Below are 22,233 nucleotides of genomic sequence, written 5' to 3'. Positions count from 1 at the left end.
TGAGCTATAAGCCCAGTGATTGTGTAGCTAAGGATTTTTGGTAACTAGGAAGTGTTATCTGCATCTGTTACACTGTGACACAGACTTAATGCCATGATATATAGAGAGGAATCTTCTCAGAGGTTATTACTGTAATTACTGAGATAATTATTATTATAAATGTTATTATTTTTTTTATTATGGAGACGGTTATTAATAATAAATAAAAAAATGATATTAATAATCTCCATAATAATAATAATAATAATTGTCTCAATAATTACAATAATAACCTCTGAGAAGATCTCTCTCTATATACCAAGGCATTAAATCTGTGTCACAGTAGCAGTCACAGTTCTTAGTTTCCAAAATTCCTCAACTAGCTTATCACTGAGATCATATTTCAGTTGGTAGAGGTACTGTGTCGTTATTGTTCATGGACACTGCAGGTTCTAGGTTTAAATCCCAATCAGGGAAAAACATTTTTTTTATTATTGAGATGATTTTTATCATTATAATATGGTTAAAATTTAGGGCGTGGCCAGGGAGTGATTAGGGGTGTGGCTTAGGGGGATCACCGCTACGCGTGCCGCCATTTTGCCGTCTCTTTCCCTTTCACAAATGTTGGGAGGTATGTGATATGTATATAATTGATCAGGCAGGAGGGGACGGAATATTGGGTCTATGGACCTGGGCCCCCTCTTCTGGCTGGGTCTGTGACTGGAGTTCCAGTATCACCTCCCTGATGGTGGCCCTGCCCATACAGAGTGACTATGTATGGAGATTACATATGCAGTCTATTAAATGGACTACATTTTCCAACACATTACTTCAAATGGAGCCTTTAAAGGCAAATATCCCTTAAAGGGAAAATGAGCTGAGAAGAGTCAAGTTTAGAGGCTACTCATTTTCACATGACTTTGAAAAGAGTTCACATAAAGGAGGTAATTCTAAAGAGGACACTCTACCTGAGGGCGCGGGGATATTAGTTTGATTGGGTAAAATCTGGTTGCAGTGTCACTTTACTTTTTCCCTGAGCAGATGACACCCGAGGGCATGTATTTCTCTCCAATACCTTACAAGAAAAACTTCCCATTATATTTACAGTTAAGTAAGTTAAGAATGTGAAAAGAAACCTGGAAAACACTTTGAAGTTTGATATTACCGGTATTCATAATGTAACTTTGTTTATGCTTTTCTTCTTGGATATACATCCAAAAAACAGATGGTGATATTTTCCATAATGTGCCAATGACTAGTCAGCTGTCAATAAGTAAATTCTACACAATAATCTTGCTTTGTAGAAATGATGCTCAGAAGTTTTATGTATTGGATATATATACTGTACAGGCTACTATCAAAGGGAACATATGCTGGTCACTGAACATGGTGTGTGATCTATCAGCATCATTTTGATGCAGCAAGTGGAAATAAGCAGATTCATATGTAGTGTACAAAAAATGTACAGCGAGCAAAATTCAAAGCAAAAATTGAATTCACATTTTAATGATTTGTAAATATGTGTGTGTATAAACTATGTACAATCTGCTCAGCTGCTCTTGTTTTAAACATGCTGCCTGCTGAAAGGACAATATGTACACTCCTGCTATCTACTTAGGTGCTCCTGCTCTATAACATGCTGCCTGTAGATAATATATTAAGTACCATCTGCTTAGGTGCTCCTGCTCTATAGCATGCTGCGTGTAGATAATACAGTATATACTGTACAATCTGCTTTTTTGCTCCTGCTCTATAACATGCTGCCTGTAGATAATACATTTTGTATAATCTCCATGTTCAATGTAGCAGTAAAGGCTACATTATCGTATACATTTAATATATGTTTCCAGTGTGAAAATCTGCTGGCCCAGGCGGGTCTGTAGGCCCAGTACAAAGTACTAGGGGACAGGCTAGATGTCACCAGATTTCTAGGAAGGCTACAATCCTGCAGAATCCAGTAACAGACAGGCAACAAACAGTCTCAGTCCAGAGAAAAAGCGAAAAAAGCAGTGAAACTATGGAACTCTCTGCCGCAGGAGGTTGTTATGGCAGACTACATGTTCAAAAGAGGCCTGGATGACTTTCTGGAGAGAAAAAATATCACAGGTTATGGGGAAAAAAACATTTATTTAATTCTTAACCCCTTAAGGACGCAGGGTTTTTCCGCTCATTTCACGCTCTCCAACTTCAAAAATCCATAACTTTTTAATTTTTACGTGTACAGACCTGTGTGAGGGCTTATTTTGTGTGTAACAAATTTTACTTCTCATAATGTTATGTATTTTAACATGCCGTGTACTGCGAAGCTGAAAAAAAATTCTAAATGTGGAAAAATTGAAAAAAAAAACGCACGTGCGTCATGTTCTTGTGGGCTCAGTTTTTTCGACTTTGACTTTGCACTCAAAATAACATCTCAGCTTTATTCTTTGGTTCGGTGCGATCGCGGTGATACCAAATTTATATAGGTTTTATTGTGTTTTAATACATTTTCAAAAAATAAACAAATGTGTACAAAAAAGAAAAGAAAAATTTGCCATCTTCTGACGCTAATAACTTTTTCATACTTTGGCGCACGGAGATGTGTGAGGTGTCATTCTTTGCGAAATGAGCCGATGTTTTCATTTCTACCATTTGAGGTCTGTGCGACATTTTGATAATTTTTTATTTAATTTTTTATGTGATGTAAAAAGGGGTAAAAGTCGCATTTCGGACATTTGGGCGCCATTTCCTGCCTCGGAGGTCACCACCGGCCGTAACCGTTTTTATATTTTGATAGATCAGGCATTTTGGGACATGGCGATACCTAATATGTTTGTGATTTTTACTGTTTATTATGTTTTATATCAGTTCTAGGCAAAATGCAAAAACCCCCACCTTTGTATGAAGAGGACTCAGCCCGTGAGCCCTCTTCATACACTCCTTATACCTCTGCGCCTTAGAGCTACGGTGCAGAGCGTTAAGGGGTTAAAGGTTGAACTTGATGGACTTGCGTCTTTTTCCAGCCTTATATAATATGATATTATGATGAATTGTCAGGGCAGGCATCTGTTGTCTTGAAGAGACCAGAATATAGACACATCGAGCAGAAACTGAGTCAGGAAATGAACACCTTGAAAAAGGCTTGGCACGCCGAAACACGTGTTGGGGAAGACGCCTGGTTATACAAACTGTTTTTGGTATGTAAATCCCAGTTATATCACATTTGTAGTGTTGATGGTCTTGGAGTTGGGGTTGGACAGTCCAGAGCTGGGCACATACCTAATTACATGCATTATGAATGCTATGAGCTCCTTGGGATCTATTAGTATTATGTTTGCCATATGATCTTTTAATACAATATCTTTTACCTTTTGGCACTTTTTTGGCTCATTCATCTGTATTTTGATATAGTGTCTCTTTGAGCGGCTATGTCTGTGGTCAGTCATCATGTTTCTATGTATTGTGATAATTTTAAACTTTGTCAATAAAGAATATACAATTTTATGAGAAAGGATACAGATGTTTTCCTCCAGTTTGTCAATATTTTGTTATTTTCCAATTTTGTGAGTGAATATCCATGTACTAGTAGATAGGGCATCTTGGTGATATCCCCCCATATTTACCAGATTTACCATTTTTTGGCTGTCTTTCATTTGGGTTAGTTAAAGGAAATGGAGCTGGATCAAAAATAAAGAATTCAGAATACACCAGATCAGCAGATTTTCTAGGAACCACAACGCTGAGGCACCTTCCAGCAGGGTAATCAAAGGTGTGCACTAGTTGGTGGGGGGACACATTAGATGTATGCACACTGGCCCTTTAAATATCAAAAACTGATTCAGGAACTGGTTAAAAGGAGTGGGATACACTGTGTATTAGGCAGTTGAGTTGCCAATTGAAACTTGAATAGTTGTCCTGTTCTCGTCATGACGAAACGGGAACCCGAAGAAGTGCAGGCAGCGCAAAACGGTCCGTTGTTATCTGGTGTCTGGCATAATTGTGCTCCCTGTATGGCTTGAATGAAAAGATATTCACAGTTTGTGGTGGGTGCACAAGTTTTCTTTTTCTTCTGAAAAGACGAAAAAAGTCTGTGTTGCTGACTGATGGCCACAAACAAATCACAATATCTCCAACATGGTCTACAGAATATGTTTAGTGCCCAACAGAAAGGTATGGCCAAACAGTTACAGCAAATCTCATCAAAACCAAAGTAATTTGGAAACTTTCAGATTGCCAGGAAGAAAATCTGAAACGCAGGTTATTCAGTGCTTGCATGGCTGGCAATAATTCAGATTGCTCCTTCTGTTCAGACATTTGGCAGCAGTCTGAAGCACCACTGGATGAGGTTACACTACAATGCATAGTTACTAGATATCCGAATTTACAAGTAAATACAGATTTACATTTCTGGCAGGAGGTACACTTTAATAATGTATGAAAAAATGCTGCTAAATAGTTGAGTGAAGACAATAAAAATAAGAGATTAAAAATATCTAAAACTAAATATTTTATGTAGATGCCCCATATTTTAGGGTGAACTCCATGATCAAATATAACATAAAAATAAGGGAATTAGTTAAAAATGTAATATGAATATTTCTAGTAAATGATATCTATCTGTCTAGGGCCAATTGATTACAATGAAAATTGACACAGTATGACAAACTTGTTTTAACATAAAGCTGTTTAGATGACATGGAAACTGACAACAGGATCTACTTAACTTGGAAGAGGATAAGTGTTTAGACAGCACATTTTAGCTGAGGCGATGTTTTATATAGATTTGCATTTTGGCTTGTTATCTCCTTTCTTTGCATAAATGACAGGGTTTACTCCTAATTGATATGAAATGATAATGTGTGTATGCACCAGCCCTGACCCACGTCAATCATATGGTAACCTTACATTACTAGCAAGCAAAAAATAAATCACCACAAAAACACTATACTCCTTTGAGCAATGCTTTTTTTTTTGCATACTAAAAGAGCTCCAAAATCTATTTGCAATGCAGTTTTATTTTTTCATCAATTGACAGCTGTTGTATTCTCTGGAAACAGATGCAATTATACATTAAATATTTGCTTTTCCATATGATGACTGCTTATTTTTACTGCTATCAAATGCACAATATATTTTGTTGTTGCTTGTTTAAATGTTTTATTACTGGCAGAAATGTTCAGGTTGACTTCCTTTTTGTGCAGTCACACGTCGTGTTTAACGCATGCCTTTAAAAACGCATTGCAACAGCTGAAGAGAGAGTGGCCTAATTAAAGAGCTGATAACCCAAAATGCAAATGTTAGTGCATGCGTTAACATTGCGTTACAGGAAACCTACCACTTTGAAATGGTCATTATGACCCACACTAACCTGCACTTACCTGTGAGCTTTGCTAATAACCCACTCGCTACTTGACTCTATGTCACAGCGCTTGGACGTTAACATACTAGGGGAGACATGCAGAGTGCCATCTTGGTGATCTTGGTGATAACTCCTCTTACTTTATAGAGGCCATAAAATGTTGTGAATCATAAAACCAAACTATTTAAGCTCCATTTTGTGACCAATGACATAAGCATTTTAATTCTACATTACACTCTATGTCCACAGCATTTTTCTGCCAAGGAGATAAAAATTTTAAATAACAACTAATTACATATAAGCTTAGACTCAATTTTGAAAAATTCTTTATTCCCAAAGTTCTAAATTCTCTACTTTTGAAGCAGATAGTCATAGCAACCAAATGCAACCAAAATTGTGTACACCAGGACTGATAGAGACAGGTTGGAATTATATCTGTGAAATGCTGTATTTTTGTTAATAACTTGGAATTAGTGAATGTGTTATTTTGAAACATTTAGGAAACATGACTTCATGAGAATACCCCATTAAGTAGAAAGGCAAACCGGTGACCCTGAATTCCCCTTGTGGAGAACCTCATGATCGCTTGTGTGCTATATTTAAACTCTATGACTTCTTGTACAACCATCTTATGGTGTAGGGTGACCTCCTTGCATGCCGAGTTGATTCATTAAGACTTAAAGATATAAAAATACAGCCCCAGATCTATTAATGATAATTCCTTTATTCCATTATTATTATTATTGTGGCTGAACCAGTTTTCACTATTCTTTTTGTATTAATGTGCTGTGTCTTATAGTGACACATATGTTTCATTGTGGAAAAGGTAGGTCAATACTGTCTGTAGATGAATATAGGTATTTTCATGTAGTAAAATATGATTAACAATATATTATTTATAGCTCTTTTCTAAATTCTAGGCAAAGGGTCAATATAATGATAAAAATACTGTACTTTATGGTACTCCATTTCTTACTCAGACTACAGTACTACAGTATCTTGTCAGTTGATCTATTTATTATGTTATTATAGTCATGTCTTCCTACTCCAGATGAAAAGGATTACTCATCAGCTGTGATATTGTGTTGTAAATCCTTGGTCTTTTATTATGAAATAATTTGTTTTTGCTTGGCTTTCCTTAGGAGTGGGAGAGCTGGCAAGAGGTGAATATGGCTAGGCTTTATCCCACAATAGAAACTTGCTCAGCAACAGCACTCATACATAGAAAACAGATAGTTTCTTGGATTTAGCTAATATTGTGGGATCAGGAAATATTTTTAATAACAACATTTTTAAAATGACTATTGTCTCTTCTCAATGCAGGTAAATTATTGTTAAACTTTGTCATAATATTAACTTGAGGAAATTAATATATAATTGAGCCAGTACATATATTATTATCTCATTTTCTTGGCCACCTTAATTTATGAATCATGCTTCAGAAAAATGGTTAGCACTTTAAGATATTACCGGTAATGTTAGATTGAGCTGTGTACCTGAAGTTAACATTTATCTAAAAGAGATAACCCTTTACCATGCAAACAGCCAAGGTTCTGAACATAAGTCCATATAAAACATATTATTATTATTAAATAGGAGGTCAAGCTGGGCCCTAGGAAGCATGAAAAAATCTAAAAAAAAAGTAAAAATTCAATTCCAACCGCCTTTCCCTAATGCAAAAAATATACAAACCATAAACATTTTAGATATTCCAGCAATCCAAAATTTACATATTGTCCCATCCTAAAAAAAAAGATTATTCTATGCTATGAACACTGATGAAAAAAACGTTCAATTGCGACACTTTTTGCATGTTGCCTTCCACTAAAATTTTTTAAAAAGTGCTCAAAATGTAAGTGCTCAATCAGTAAACATCAGTTCATTCTATAAAAAATTACACATAACCCAGTATGAAAAAGATTCGGCAGTGTGACTTATTTTTTAAATGCAAAGTTTAGGAATCTTTTAAAAGGTATTGAGAATTATCCAAACTGTAAAAATTTGGCATCTTCACAAATATACTGACCCAAATAATAAATTAAATGTGTCATCTGTAAAGCTGTAAAAATTTCAATTTATAAGCACTGTGTTCACCCGGCCTATCAACCCAGCTTGGGTCTGTCACCTCATCATCCTCCGATCCCTCAGTCTGCTTCCCCCTCGGACTTCCTGCCCTGACAACAACTTCACCACTGTCTGACAACAGTGTCTCCTCATCGCCCGACACCTCTTTACACACTTCTTCCACTACGTCAACAATGTCATCATCACCCACAGACTGCGACCGGTGGAAAACCTGGGTATGCCGGTTCAAATGCCAAATTTTCCTGGGAGGGGGCCGACTGGGGGGAAGGAGGCTGAGGTGGAGGAGCTGGAGAAGTGCTGATTTCGGTGACATGGGTGGACTGAGTGGAAGACTGACTGGTGGACAAATGGCTAGAAGCATTGTCAGCAATCCACAACATCACCTATTCGCACTGTTCTGGCCTCAACAGTGCTCTACCACGAGTCCCAGTAACTTGAGACATGAACCTAGGGAGTGTAGCTCTGTGGCGTTCCCCTGCTCCCTCATCAGCAGGTGGTGTCACACCCTGCCCAGGTCCACGGCCTCTGACCCCTGCAGTATTTGGACGCCCACGTCCTCTACCCCTACCCCTCGGGTTCAACATTTTCAAAATTAAAGTGTAAACTGTAAATTTTTTGTGTGTTTTTTTTTTTTTTTTTTGTGTGTTCTTTGTGTTTTTTTTATTTTTGGTGTTTTTTGTGTTTAGTTTTTTTTTTAACAAAACGATCAGAAGAAATTACACAGCAACCACAAAAGATGATGATGATTGCTATGGCTAGTTTCTAACCTACACCGACAGCACACAACAGGTTTTTGTGCTGTGCCTGTGATGACTTTCAGTTTTGAAAAAAAAAATCGGCAGACTGTGCCTAATTCAATCAAACCCCTAATAAATTGTCCCACTTAGGTGTTTGAGATGGATATGTGTGTCACTAAGAACTAAATAGAACGTTCGCAAGTCTCCCTGCAAATTCGTCACAATATGGTACTAGATGCACTACTAGTGCCAGCAAGGCCAGCCACAAGCAAATAAAAAATAAAATAAAATATATAACGCTATTGTAGCCTTAAGAAGGCCTGTTGGGTTCTTTTATGGCTAGTTTCTAACCTACACTGACAGCACACAACTGGACTTTGTGCTGTGCCTGTGATGACTTTTAGTTTTGAAAAAAAAAATTAAAGTAAAAAAAAATCGGCAGACTGTGCCTAATTCAATCAAGCCCCTAATAAATTGTCCCACTTAGGTGTTTGACATGGATATGTGTGTCACTAAGAGCTAAATAGAACGTTTGCAAGTCTTCCTGCAAATTCATTACAATATGGTACTAGCTGCACTACTAGTGCCAGCAAGGCCAGCTACAAGCAAATTAAAAAAAAATTAAATATATAACACTATTGTAGCCCTAAGAAGGCCTGTTGGGTTCTTTTATGGCTAGTTTCTAACCTACACTGACAGCACACAACTGGATTTTGTGCTGTGCCTGTGACTTTAAGTTTTGAAAAAAAAAAAAAAAAAGGCAGACTGTGGCTAATTCAATCAAACCCCTAATAAATTGTCGCACTTAGGTGTTTGAGATGGATATGTGTGTCACTAAGAGCTAAATAGAACGTTCGCAAGTCTCCCTGCAAATTCCTCACAATATGGTACTAGCTGCACTACTAGTGCCAGCAAGGCCAGCCACAAGCAAATAAAAAAAAAATAAAATATATAACGCTATTGTAGCCCTAAGAAGGCCTGTTGGGTTCTTTTATGGCTAGTTTCTAACCTACACTGACAGCACACAACTGGATTTTGTGCTGTGCCTGTGATGACTTTTAGTTTTGAAAAAAAAATTAAAGTAAAAAAAAAAATCGGCAGACTGTGCCTAATTCAATCAAACCCCTAATAAATTGCCCCACTTAGGTGTTTGAGATAGATATGTGTGTCACTAAGAGCTAAATAGAACGTTTGCAAGTCTCCCTGCAAATTCGTCACAATATGGTACTAGCTGCACTACTAGTGCCAGCAAGGCCAGCCACAAGCAAATAAAAAATAAAATAAAATATATAACGCTATTGTAGCCCTAAGAAGGCCTGTTGGGTTCTTCTATGGCTAGTTTCTAACCTACACTGACAGCACACAACTGGATTTTGTGCTGTGCCTGTGATGACTTTTAGTTTTGAAAAAAAATAAAAGTAAAAAAAAAATCGGCAGACTGTGCCTAATTCAATTAAACCCCTAATAAATTGTCCCACTTAGGTGTTTGAGATGGATATGTGTGTCACTAAGAGCTAAATAGAGTGTTCGCAAGTCTCCCTGCAAATTCGTCACAATATGGTACTAGCTGCACTACTAGTGCCAGCAAGGCCAGCCACAAGCAAATAAAAAAATAAAATAAAATATATAACGCTATTGTAGCCCTAAGAAGGCCTGTTGGGTTCTTCTATGGCTAGTTTCTAACCTACACTGACAGCACACAACTGGATTTTGTGCTGTGCCTGTGATGACTTTTAGTTTTGAAAAAAAAATAAAAGTAAAAAAAAAATCGTCAGACTGTGCCTAATTCAAGCAAACCCCTAATAAATTGTCTCACTTAGGTGTTTGAGATGGATATGTGTGTCACTAAGAGCTAAATAGAACGTTTGCAAGTCTTCCTGCAAATTCGTTACAATATGGTACTAGCTGCACTACTAGTGCCAGCAAGGCTAGCTACAAGCAAATTAAAAAAAAAATTAAATATATAACACTATTGTAGCCCTAAGAAGGCCTTTTGGGTTCTTTTATGGCTAGTTTCTAACCTACACTGACAGCACACAACTGGATTTTGTGCTGTGCCTGTGACTTTAAGTTTTGAAAAAAAAAAAAATCGGCAGACTGTGCCTAATTCAATCAAACCCCTAATAAATTGCCCCACTTAGGTGTTTGAGATGGATATGTGTGTCACTAAGAGCTAAATAGAACGTTCGCAAGTCTCCCTGCAAATTCGTCACAATATGGTACTAGCTGCACTACTAGTGTCAGCAAGGCCAGCCACAAGCAAATAAAAAAAATATATATATATAATGCTATTGTAGCCCTAAGAAGGCCTTTTGGGTTCTTTTATGGCTAGTTTATAACCTACACTGACAGCACACAACTGGATTTTGTGCTGTGCCTGTGATGACTTTTAGTTTTGAAAAAAAATAAAAGTAAAAAAAAAACATCGGCAGACTGTGCCTAATTCAATCAAACCCCTAATAAATTGTCCCACTTAGGTGTTTGAGATGGATATGTGTGTCACTAAGAGCTAAATAGAGCGTTCGCAAGTATCCCTGCAAATTCGTCACAATATGGTACTAGCTGCACTACTAGTGCCAGCAAGGCCAGCCACAAACAAATAAAAAAATATATATATATATAACGCTATTGTAGCCCTAAGAAGGCCTGTTGGGTTCTTCTATGGCTAGTTTCTAACCTACACTGACAGCACACAACTGGATTTTGTGCTGTGCCTGTGATGACTTTTAGTTTTGAAAAAAAAATAAAAGTAAAAAAAAAAATCGGCAGACTGTGCCTAATTCAATCAAACCCCTAATAAATTGTCCCACTTAGGTGTTTGAGATGGATATGTGTGTCACTAAGAGCTAAATAGAACGTTCGCAAGTCTCCCTGCAAATTGTTACAATATGGTACTAGCTGCACTACTAGTGTCAGCAAGGCCAGCCACAAGCAAATAAAAAAAACAAAACATATAACGCTATTGTAGCCCTAAGAAGGTCTGTTGGGTTCTTTTATGGCTAGTTTCTAACCTACACTGACAGCACACAACTGGATTTTGTGCTGTGCCTGTGACTTTAAGTTTTGAAAAAAAAAAAAAAATCGGCAGACTGTGGCTAATTCAATCAAACCCCTAATAAATTGTCGCACTTAGGTGTTTGAGATGGATATGTGTGTCACTAAGAGCTAAATAGAACGTTCGCAAGTCTCCCTGCAAATTCCTCACAATATGGTACTAGCTGCACTACTAGTGCCAGCAAGCCCAGCCACAAGCAAAGAAAATAATATATATTCTAGCCCTAACAAGGGCTGTTGGGTTCTTGTAGACTCACTCCTGCCTAACAGTAAGCTAATATAACACCCTAACGCTATCCCTGTAGCAACAGCAGCTCTCCTCCTAACGGCATCCAGACAGAGAATGATGCGAGCAGCGCGGGCAGAGGCTAGTCTATTCCAGGGTCACCTAATCAGGCCAGCCAACCACTGCTATCGACGTGTAAGTGTACCACGTGATGCTGGGTGGAGTGCAGAGTCTCCTGGCTTGTGATTGGCTCTGTTTCTGGCCACCAAAAATCTAAATGGCGGGAGATGCCATTTTCTCGAGCTGGCGAAATATTTGTCCGAGCAACGCACAGTTTCGAGTACACTTATGCTCGAACGAACATCAAGCTTGGACGAGTGTGTTTGCTCATCTCTAGATAAGACAGATCAGAGATGAGCTGATGAGATCCATTAGATGCCTATTATACACAATGACACAGCTCTCCTACTCCTCTGCTATTCCACAACACACTAGATCTGCTTTGTCTCCCCAGATAAAGAACTTATCTGTCTGTAGCTTGTAGTTCTCCTCACACTGCTGCTGGTGGAAACTCATTGTCTGTGTATCAGTGTGTATCAGTGAGTGAGCTCTGCCTGGTCCGGAAGGGGGGGGGGGCTGGAGTGCAGGGAGCAGAGAGAAAGCAGAGAGAGAGAAACATAGACCTGCATCTGCCGGGGTCACTCTGCTGTGGCATTTAATTGATGGGGGGCATTCTGCTGTGGGCACTTTATTGATGGGGGTACTATGCTGTGGACACCTAATTGATGGGGCCACCCTGCTGTGGACTGTTTATTTTTGGGGAGCACTCTGCTGTGGACACTTTGAAGGGGACTATCTGCTGTGGACACTTTATTGATGGGGGTACTCTGCTGTGGACATTTTATTGATGGGGACACTCTGCTGTGGACACTTTATTGATGGGGGCACTCTGCTATGGACATTTTATCAATGGGGGCACTCTGCTGTGGACACTATTGATGGAAAGAACTCAGCTGTGGACATTTTATTGATGGGGGCACTCTGCTGTGGACATTTTATTGATGGGAGCACTCTGCTGTGGACATTTTATTGATGGGAGCACTCTGCTGTGGACATTTTATTGATGGAAGCACTCTGCTGTGGACATTTTATTGATAAGGGGAAGCTACTGGACATTTTATTGACGAGTAGCGGCTGCATTTCCCACCCAAGGCTTATACTCAAGTCAATACGTTTTCCCAATCCTTTGTGGTAAAATCTTGTCTTATACATGGTCGGTTTATACTGGAGTACAGGCAGTCCCCAGGTTACGTACAAGATAGGGTCTGTAGGTTTGTTCTTAGGTTGAATTTGTATGTAAGTCGAAACTGTATATTTTATAATTGTAACTCCAGACAAATTTTTTTTTGGTCTCTATGACAATTGGATTTTAAAAATGTTGGGTTGTCATAAGAACCAGGAGTAACAATAAATCTTCATTACAGACACCTTTGATAACTGTTGTAGATGTTTATTGTAGCCTGGGACTAAAGTACAGTAAATTACCAAGATCCAGAGGTCCGTTTGTAACTAGGGGTCGTATGTAAGTAGAGTGTTCTTAAGTAGGGGACCGTCTGTATATATGATATATATTAATCTGGTGCTGAAAATGCCTGCTTCTAGTCTAACTCTGCATTGTCTAATAGTAGGACACTTTTTATAAATCTGCCCCATTATCTATAATAGCAAATTAACTCTATGAACTTCAAATTTCTTATAAATGTTAAAAATAATTAAACCTGCAGGACATTAATCTGTAGGACAGGTGTGATTAACGGCATACACAGGGGTCTATTTGTGTGCTTTACCAATGAAACACACCAGGACAGACACCACAGATAAGAGAATTCAATAAAAGAGTGATTTTTGCTGAATTCTTTCTTGAGTATAAACGATGAGTAGCCACAGGAAATTATTGAATTGTATTCTCTAGCATTGAGCTCGATCAGCAGGAATGTAAAATAGACAAGGACAAAAATATATAACAGGAGAACTGATAACAATCACTTCCATGCTGAGGGAAAACCAAGGGTGGTAGGTACGTAAAGACTGCTGAAACTAATGTACAAGTTTTAAAGGTTGATATTTATTTAATGGAATATAGACATTAATGATACTGGCTGGAAAGTTTATTTCTGTATATAGTCACATGAATGTACCAAGCTTTATTTTGCCATCATGAAAACAACTTTGTTCTCTAGAGACAGGGTGAGCAGAGTATTTGCCCATGTTTTGTAGTGTATGAGGTCCACATAAGGCACTACTACAATATATTAAAGGGGTTATCCGAGTTTTAAAAATTACTTAGGGCCAGGCTGGGGTGGGCTAGCTAAACATAATAAACATGTACTTACCTCCTCTGGCGCTGCCGATGTCCCGCGACGTGGTCCCTTCGATCCGTGCCCCTGTTTGTTTACAGGGGCACAGAAGCCGCACACAGGGAGCTTCCGGTCCGCGATGTGGCCGGCTCCTCCCACCCGTCCCTATCTCTCAGCGTTGTAAGTTCTGGGAGATGGTGTCGGATGGGAGCTTCCGGCCAGAAAGCTGCATACAAACCGGCGCACAGAGGACACGGGCCGCGGTGCGGGACATCGGCAGCTCCGGACGAGGTAAGTAAATGTTTATTATGTTTAACTAGCCCACCCCAGCCCTCAGTAAATTTAAAAATCCGGATAACCCCTTTAAGTATATCAGTTAAAGAACAGAAGCAAATAGTTCTCATAGTGTTTACCAGATTATTGCAAGCACAATGTGAGGGTCTGCTCTCACCTTATTCAGTTATGCTATGTGCATAAGTACTTGGAGCGCTTTAGAAATCAATGGCTGCTGCCGGTTGTTCTGCTCCCAGCTATGAGATCCACACAATAGAGTTTTGAGAAAATGAAGAGCTCTTTCAACCATGCTGTCCAAGGAAGTCCGAATACCAAAGATTGTTAAGAGACACTTTGCAGTCTGTTTTTTTTCAAACTATTCAGAATTGCTTCATAAAGTACATAAGAAAATGTTCACAACCCCCCCCCCCCCACAAACAATATAAAAATCATCTGAAATTATAATTATGTTTAAAGGAATTCTTGAAAGACTATTTTATACCCTCCTGAACGTGCTGAAAGTGTAGTCGGGTAAAAGCTGGTGAAGCTCCCTCGGTTTAGGACTTACATTGTGGTCTGTATCCTGTATACATTTTTCAAACCATATATGTTTTTAATGTCTTTGTCTCATTTGTGGATTAAATATAGATGGTTTGATATATTTCTGTATTTTTGAGGTGTGCATTGCCTCTATTTAGTCTCCGTTTGTTTCCCTTCTACAGTGGTTACAGTAACTATTATGGTAACTGGAGCAGGAGACATAATGTAGTGATGTCAACGCACTTCATATTGCACACCAAAAGACGCATCCGAAAGGAAGAAAGGTGAGTATTAATTATACAGGCAGTCCCAGGGTTATGTACAAGATAGGTTTTGTAGATTTGTTCTTAACTCGTACCTGACCACCCACGAGAAAAAGACAGCAGCAGGCGCGGGTCTTCGGCTGTCAGAGACAGCCGTAGACCCTAGGGAGAAGGGAGAGTTGGGTTATTACCGCATCTTCCTTCTCTGACCCTGTTTGCCGGTGTAGTGTGCAGAAATTATTAATCTGGCACCCGTTCTTCATGAATCTGGCGCCCTCTGTCGGACTCTGCGTGATGAATGTGGCGCAGGGTCCAACTGAGCACTGGAAAACCCATTTCAGTGCAGAAATTTCTGTTGCATGAAGAAAAGTGCAGCTGCAACACAAAAAGGTCACGTGCAACACATATGTGGCTCAGACACTTCTTAAATAACAGTCTGACAGAAAACTTGCACAAGCACCTTAGTAAATGTGCCCCATAGTGATCTGGGACTATTGAAGAACATTAGGAATGAGAACAGGACTTGTCATCTGCAGTCTTTGGATGTAATACGTAGGAATTTTGTAGCTTCATTATTAGTATAGTTGTTTTTGGTTTGAGCAAGCACATGTGGGCAGAGGTTAGTAGAAACTACTGAGAATGTAGTACATATGCATTGGGGCCCGTGCCCTGGATCTTTTATATCCCTAGCAACGCCCCTGGGCCGGACAGCCATTTTCAAGTCTCCCCAGAGATGTTCAATTGGGTTTAGTTCAGGGCTGTGGCTGGGCCAGGCAAGAATGGTGACAGAGGTATCCTGAAGCCACTGCTTTGTTATTTAGCTGTGTGCTTAGCCATTTAGTGGGGGCCATTTATCTCTCTTATTTTCAGCATATTTAATATATTTGCGCCTAAATTCACGATTTTTCCACTCACCTAGCAAAGTTGGCTGCGCAAGAATTTTTCAGTGTTGCGCCTGATATATCTTTAAAATCCAGATGTGAACATATGAAAAAGTCCCACATTTGGCGCAAATTGTGGTTAAAAAGGTGCAAATAAACTCAGGCGTAGGAAAAAATTGTAGAAGAGTTTGATAATTAAAACGCCACAGACTTGGCTGCCTGATAAAGTAACCTCTAAAATAAATCAAACAAGTCCAAAACCAAGAAAAGACACGCACAAATATCCCAACTAAAGATAAATGATAATCTGATAATCAAAGAAAACTGTTAGCACACAAGGGTCATAATGGGGCTTATTTATTAAGGGTCCGCGGAACGCACTTTCATCAGATTTTGCGCCGCTGTGACAGCTGTTTAGAAGGGGATTGTGTCGCACAGATTCGGACTGAGCACAGTATTCAAAATCGGGAAATCGGGCACACGATCTAAGTGAATCGTGGCACAATGAATGAATGGCACAATGAATCCAGTCGGACATTCCGGATCAGGGAACGCACCAGGGACTGGTAAGTAAATGTGCCTCAATGTGTCTGTTTAGAGATCACTAAGTGATAGCTAAAACAGCAATTAAACTGAGTAAAATTGTACAGTAAGGGGAGTCAAAAATGATCTTTATTGTGTAAACATCACTAGAGAATTATAATTTGAAAACCGTTTTATGCATCAGTTTTTATGCAAATTTAAGGAAAATATACCAAAAAAAATTGTATAAAATATTTGTGTAAAGAATTTAACAGTGCTCACAACAAAACAGAACAAAATAAACTGAGATATCAACACATCCTCAGTCGTACAAACATAAGCATAGATGTAACATCAGATCTGTAAATACTGTATATACCTGAGTATAAGCCAACCTCAGTATAAGCTGAGGCACCTAATTTTAACAAAAAAACTGGGAAAACCTATTGACTCGAGTATAAGCCGAGGGTAAAAATTGCAATGGTCACATGCCCCCAGTATATAGCCAGCAGCCCCCCAGTATATAGCCAGCCCCTGCCCCTAGTATGTATATAGCCAGCCCCTGCCCCTAGTATAAAGCTAGTAACATCCAGCCCCCATTACTGTATATAGCCAGCAGCCCCCTAGTATATAGCCAGCCCCTGATCATTAGTATATAGCCAGACCCCTGCCCCCTAGTATATAGCCAGCAGCCCAGTTATATATAGCCAGTGCCTGCTCCCTTGTATATAGCCAGTGACTGCCCCCCTAGAAAGCAGCCCTCTGCCCCAGTATATATCCATCAGCCCCCTTGTATATAGCCAGTGCTAAAAAATCCCTGTGCCAGTGCTAAAAAATCCCTGTGCCAGTGCTAAAAACTCACCTTTCTGATGCCCCCCCGCAGGTCTTCTCCTATCTTCAGCTCTGGATTTTACTTCGCCTCTCCATGCGGTCTTGTTGCATACCATGGATAATCCGGCTAGCACATTTCCTCATTTTCTCATTGTATGCAGGTAGCCTGTGCTTTCCTCACACCCACCATGGTTATACACCTGATCCTCGCTGAAGAGGCACGAGGATCCTCATTTCTATTTCATTACAATGGTAGCATATTGACACACAGAGCAACCAAAATGGTAGGGCCCTTCTGGTTAGAGGTATAATTGCTACACATCTCTGTACATTATGCTCTTTATTGCTCCCCAAGACAGGGCAAGCCCAAACTTTGTTTGGTTTCCAGGAACTGATTTCCTGAAGGCAGAGTTGTAATTGGGAATGATTTGAATGTAGTCTTGGATGCTTCTTTGGACACCTCCTCTGGCATCAGTTTCCCAGGACTCTCCTCTGCAGGTTTAAGTGCTTGTTACACTAACTAGAGATGGGCAAATTTGTCGATTCGACGCGATTCGAATCATGCCGAATCACGTTAAAACACAGGTATTTCCTGGCAGCATAGAGCCTGTAGGGCGTTGTAGAATGTTGTGCCATGCTTAGATATGCATAGGGAGCGTGGTTTGGTCTTCAAACAATGTTGTGTTTTAGTATGACACGCACATGACAGCCACCGCTTTTAGAATCGCTTCACTATTCAATTCCATGGGCACTTACAGGGGCAAACTTCAGCAAATAAGTTAAAGGGGTTGTCCAAGTTTTAAAAAAAAACTATATGTGGCCGGGAGCGGGCTGACTAAAACAATAAAGCTGTACTTACCTCCCGGTGCCCTCCCGTATCCAGCGCTGCTGTTGCTCCGATCCGGGCGCCATGTAAACAAACATGGCCGCCGGAGCAGCGCTGGACTCAGTTCCGGCCGGACCCGACAACCTTCCGGCCCCCATACACAATGCTGTGTATAGGGACGGATAGGCGTACCCGGCCACGGCCGGCCGGAAGCTGAGTCCAGCGCTGCTCCGGCGGCCATGTTTGTTTACATGGCGCCCGGACCGGAGCGACAGCAGGGCTGAATACCGGAGGTAAGTACATCTTTATTATTTTAGGCAGCCTGCTCCCGGCCACATATATATATTTTTTTTTTAAACTCGGACAACCCCTTTAAGCTGGAATGCAGCCTGACAAGGTAATGTCTGTTCCAGCTTGGAAGGACAGTTGAGGGCCAAACATTGTGGCAATGTCATAGAGTGGAGGAGAGTGAAAACAGCATTATGGAAATCACAGGGTGTTCCAGGGAGACAGCGGTCAGTTGGCAGCAGCATGAGTAGGCCGCAGAGTGGCAAATTGACAAATTATGGAGGTGGCAGAAATACCGTAGGCCACAGTGTGGCACAATGAATTTGAAGTTTGAAATGAATTCGAAATTTGAAATGAATTTTGAAGTTGAAATTTTTTTATTTAAATTTGAAGATTAGAGACACCACATGCATCATCCATTACAAATTCCCTGAAAATATTGTCTTTGCCAAAAAAGAACTTCAAAGGTGGCAGTGGCAGCAGCAGCGGCAGCGACATGAGGTCAGAGAGTGGCACGATGACAAATTCTTTAGGTGGCAGCAACATGGTAGGCCACAGTGTGGCACAATGTTAGAGCATTGAGGCGGCAGTGGCAGCAGCAGGAAGAGGTCAGAGGGTGGCACAATGACAAATTCTGGAGTTGGCAGCAACATGGTAGACCACAGTGTGCCACAATGTTAGAGCGTGGAGGCGGCAGTGGCAGCAGCAGCAGCAAGAGGTCAGAGGGTGATACAATGACAAATTCTGGAGGTGGCAGCAACATGGTAGGCCACAGTGTGCCACAATGTTAGAGCGTGGAAGCGGCAGTGGCAGCAGCAGCAGCAAGAGGTCAGAGGGTGGAACAATGACAAATTATGGAGGTGTCAGCAACATGGTAGGACACAGTGTGGCACAATGATAGAGCGTGGAGGTGCCAGCAGCAGCAGCAGGAGGTCAAGAAAGTGGTACATTGACAGAGTGTGGAGGTGGGTGACAATTCCAGTCCCTGGTAAAGATAGTGGGAGGCAGATGGAGAAACTGGCAGCAGATATGTGGCATCAGGCAGGTGCAGCATCAGAATAGTGGCTGAGGCAGGTAGAATCCAGACTCATTTCTCAACATTTGCGGGAGGCGTCATGGCTGATCTAATCTGAGGCATTGGTGTGTTGAAATCCTGGCCGATCGACGCCTGATTCATTTTGACAAAGATCAGTCTCTCCACATTACGGGTGGAAAAGCGGGTTTTCCTTGGGGTAACGATGGCCCTGCCGCACTGAACACTCACTCTGATGCCACACTACTGGCTGGGCAGGACAGCTTCTCTAATGCAAACTACGCAAGTTGTGGCCACACATCAAGTTTGGCTGCCCAGTAGTTCAGTGGATTCTCTACCCGGCGGAGTGCTGTCCAAGTAGGCCACCACCTGCTGGCACAGGGTCTGCTTTATGTCCTGCTGCTGCTGCTGGTGGCGGCTGCCCTCCTTACTAGACGGATGAAGGAAGCTCATTAAGGACTCCAGACTTAAACTGCTGCTGAAGGAGCTGCTACTGCTCCTACCCCCAATCTCCACAAAGCAGCCGTGGCAGTAGTAGTGAGCGATGTCTGCCAGGAATCCCTCTGGTCAGACATGAGAGAGGATGGACAATGGCGCATATAGGCAGCAGCCAACTGTCTGCACAGTATAATTCTATAGTATGCCAATTGTTCCTCCCTCTCGGCAGCTGGAAAAAAGGCACCCATTTTTGAATGGTAGGGGGGGTCCAAGAGGGTGGAGAGCCAAAAGTCATCCCTATGCTGGATGTTGACTATTCAGCTGTCACTAGTTAGGCAAAGTAGCATGCTGCAGGACATCTGCGCAAGTGACTCTGAGGGACTCCGGGCCTCCATCTCCACTGTAACCTGCCACGGTGCTTCTGGGTCATCTGTCTCGTCTTCTACCTCCTCCGGATGCTCCTGGTCCTCCTCTTCTGTCACCTGAGTAGAAAAACCACTAATTTCGCCGGACTCTGGTTGTGCTCCAATGTCCTCCTCCTCGTCCAGTTTAGCCCCCACCGGATTCTTGTGGCCATAAGATTTAGTCGCCACTTCTCCAGTGACCCGACCAGACAGATTTTGCAGCATCTGTTCCAGGACATGAAGCAGTGGAATGACGTTATTCATCCCACAGTTCTGGCGACTGACAAATAATGTGGCCTCTTCAAAGGGCCTGAGCAATTGGCAGCTGTCCACTTGCATCATCAAAGAATCATTAATGGCTTTTCTCTGTTCATACAGACAGTCTAACATATGGAGGCTGGAATTCCAACGGGTGGAAACATTGCATAACAGCCTATGCTGGGGAAGGCCGTCCTGCCGCTGTAACTCGAGGAGGGTGTGCTTGGCTTTGTAAGAATGGCTGAAGTGCATGCACAGCTTTCTGGCCATTTTTAGAATGCCTTGCAGATGGGTGGAAGTCTTCAGGAACCTGTTGACAATTATATAGAACATCATGGATCATCCCTCCTCAGTGCAGCATGGAGACCATGTTCCTCCCATTGTCTGTCACCATGGTTCCTATTTCCAGTTGTTGTGGAGAAAGCCACACATTGATTTCTTGTTGCATGGCACGGAGCAGTTCCTCCCCTGTGTGACTTCGTTCGTCCAGGCAAACCATGTGTAAAACTGCGTGACACCGCTGTGCCCTGCACATGTGATATGATGGAGCAGCGCTTAGACTTGTGGAGGCTGAAGTGGTAGTGGAGAAGGAGGAGGTGAACATTGGCACAGGAGCAGCAGTTTGACAACATGGAGGAGAAAGCGACGTCTCCTGTTCAAGTTGTTGGTGTGGCTGGGAAGGAAGCACATTCACCCAGTGCACCTTGGAAGAAACCGATAATCTCAAGGAGTGGCCCACCTTCTGTTCTACACATTTGTGAAGGGCCAGTACTGCCTTTTTGGAAAATAAATTTTGGCTTGGAACTCTCTACCTCAGTTCGGCACAAGCCATTAGTTCTCTGAAGGGTCCACGACTTGGAAAGGGAGGGACTGCAGTACCAACAACTTGGACAGGAGCACGGTAAGCTTCTGCACCTTAGGATGGCTGGACGCATACAGTTGTCTCTTTGTAATCGCCTCGCTCAACGACTGCTGGCACCATGCGTAGCAAGGAGCAGGAGCATCTGGACCGGTAGATGATGTCAAAGACGAACAGATCCCTTCAGCCGAGGTGCTGGAGCCTTGGCTGGCTGAATCGGCATGTGTGCCAATAGGTGCTGATGCTGTTGCTGCACCGGCATGATGGACCACATCTGTTCCATGTTTCTCTGTGGGCTGTGGTGCCAACGTTAGCTCCCAGGCCACGCTTCACTTTCTGCCCGCAAAATTCGACATATACACACACTTGGCTCCTCTGGTGTCTTAACAAAAAACAGCCACACCGCCGAGATGGTGATTTTACCGCCAACACTTTGCACTGAGTGAATACTACTGCCACTGCCTCGCAGAGCCCCTGTGCCACTGCTTACTTGAACCTGTGAATCGGGATTTGTACCCCGTGGCTGACGATGATGAATCCCTTGCTACACGCAGCTGCCAAGTGCGATTGGCTACATCATCGTCAATTTCCTTGTCACTGCTATTCTCCTCAACGGTGTCAGTATGCAGAGACTACCTACTGCACGAAGCAGTAGGCAGTCTGCCCCACCTCTTCACTGCCAAAAAGCTGCTGACTGTCCTCAAACACTTCATCTTCGCTGTATAGTGGCGCTGAGCCCAGACCACCTAGTAGCTCTCTGGCTGAGGGAAATAAACAGGACAGAGTCTGGTTGAGGACAGTTGAGGGCCACTGACCTGTCCTAGGCCATGCCAACTAACTGTTGTATCTGACGAACTCATGGACTCTTGGCTGGGGTTATATTTGAGGAATTGGATGACCTAGTCAACCAATCAACAATCTTTGGGTTGTTGATCAACACACTGCCGCTAGATGACAACTGCAGTTCTGGCCTCACAGAGTCACCCCTGCTGTGAAGTCCCCTTATTGTGCTGCGACCTCTGCCTGCTCCACCTGCCACCT

Source organism: Engystomops pustulosus, chromosome 2 (assembly GCF_040894005.1).
Source record: "Engystomops pustulosus chromosome 2, aEngPut4.maternal, whole genome shotgun sequence".
NCBI lineage: Eukaryota > Metazoa > Chordata > Amphibia > Anura > Leptodactylidae > Engystomops > Engystomops pustulosus.
The sequence above is the reverse complement of the archived record's forward strand: the minus strand, read 5'-3'. Positions refer to the sequence as shown.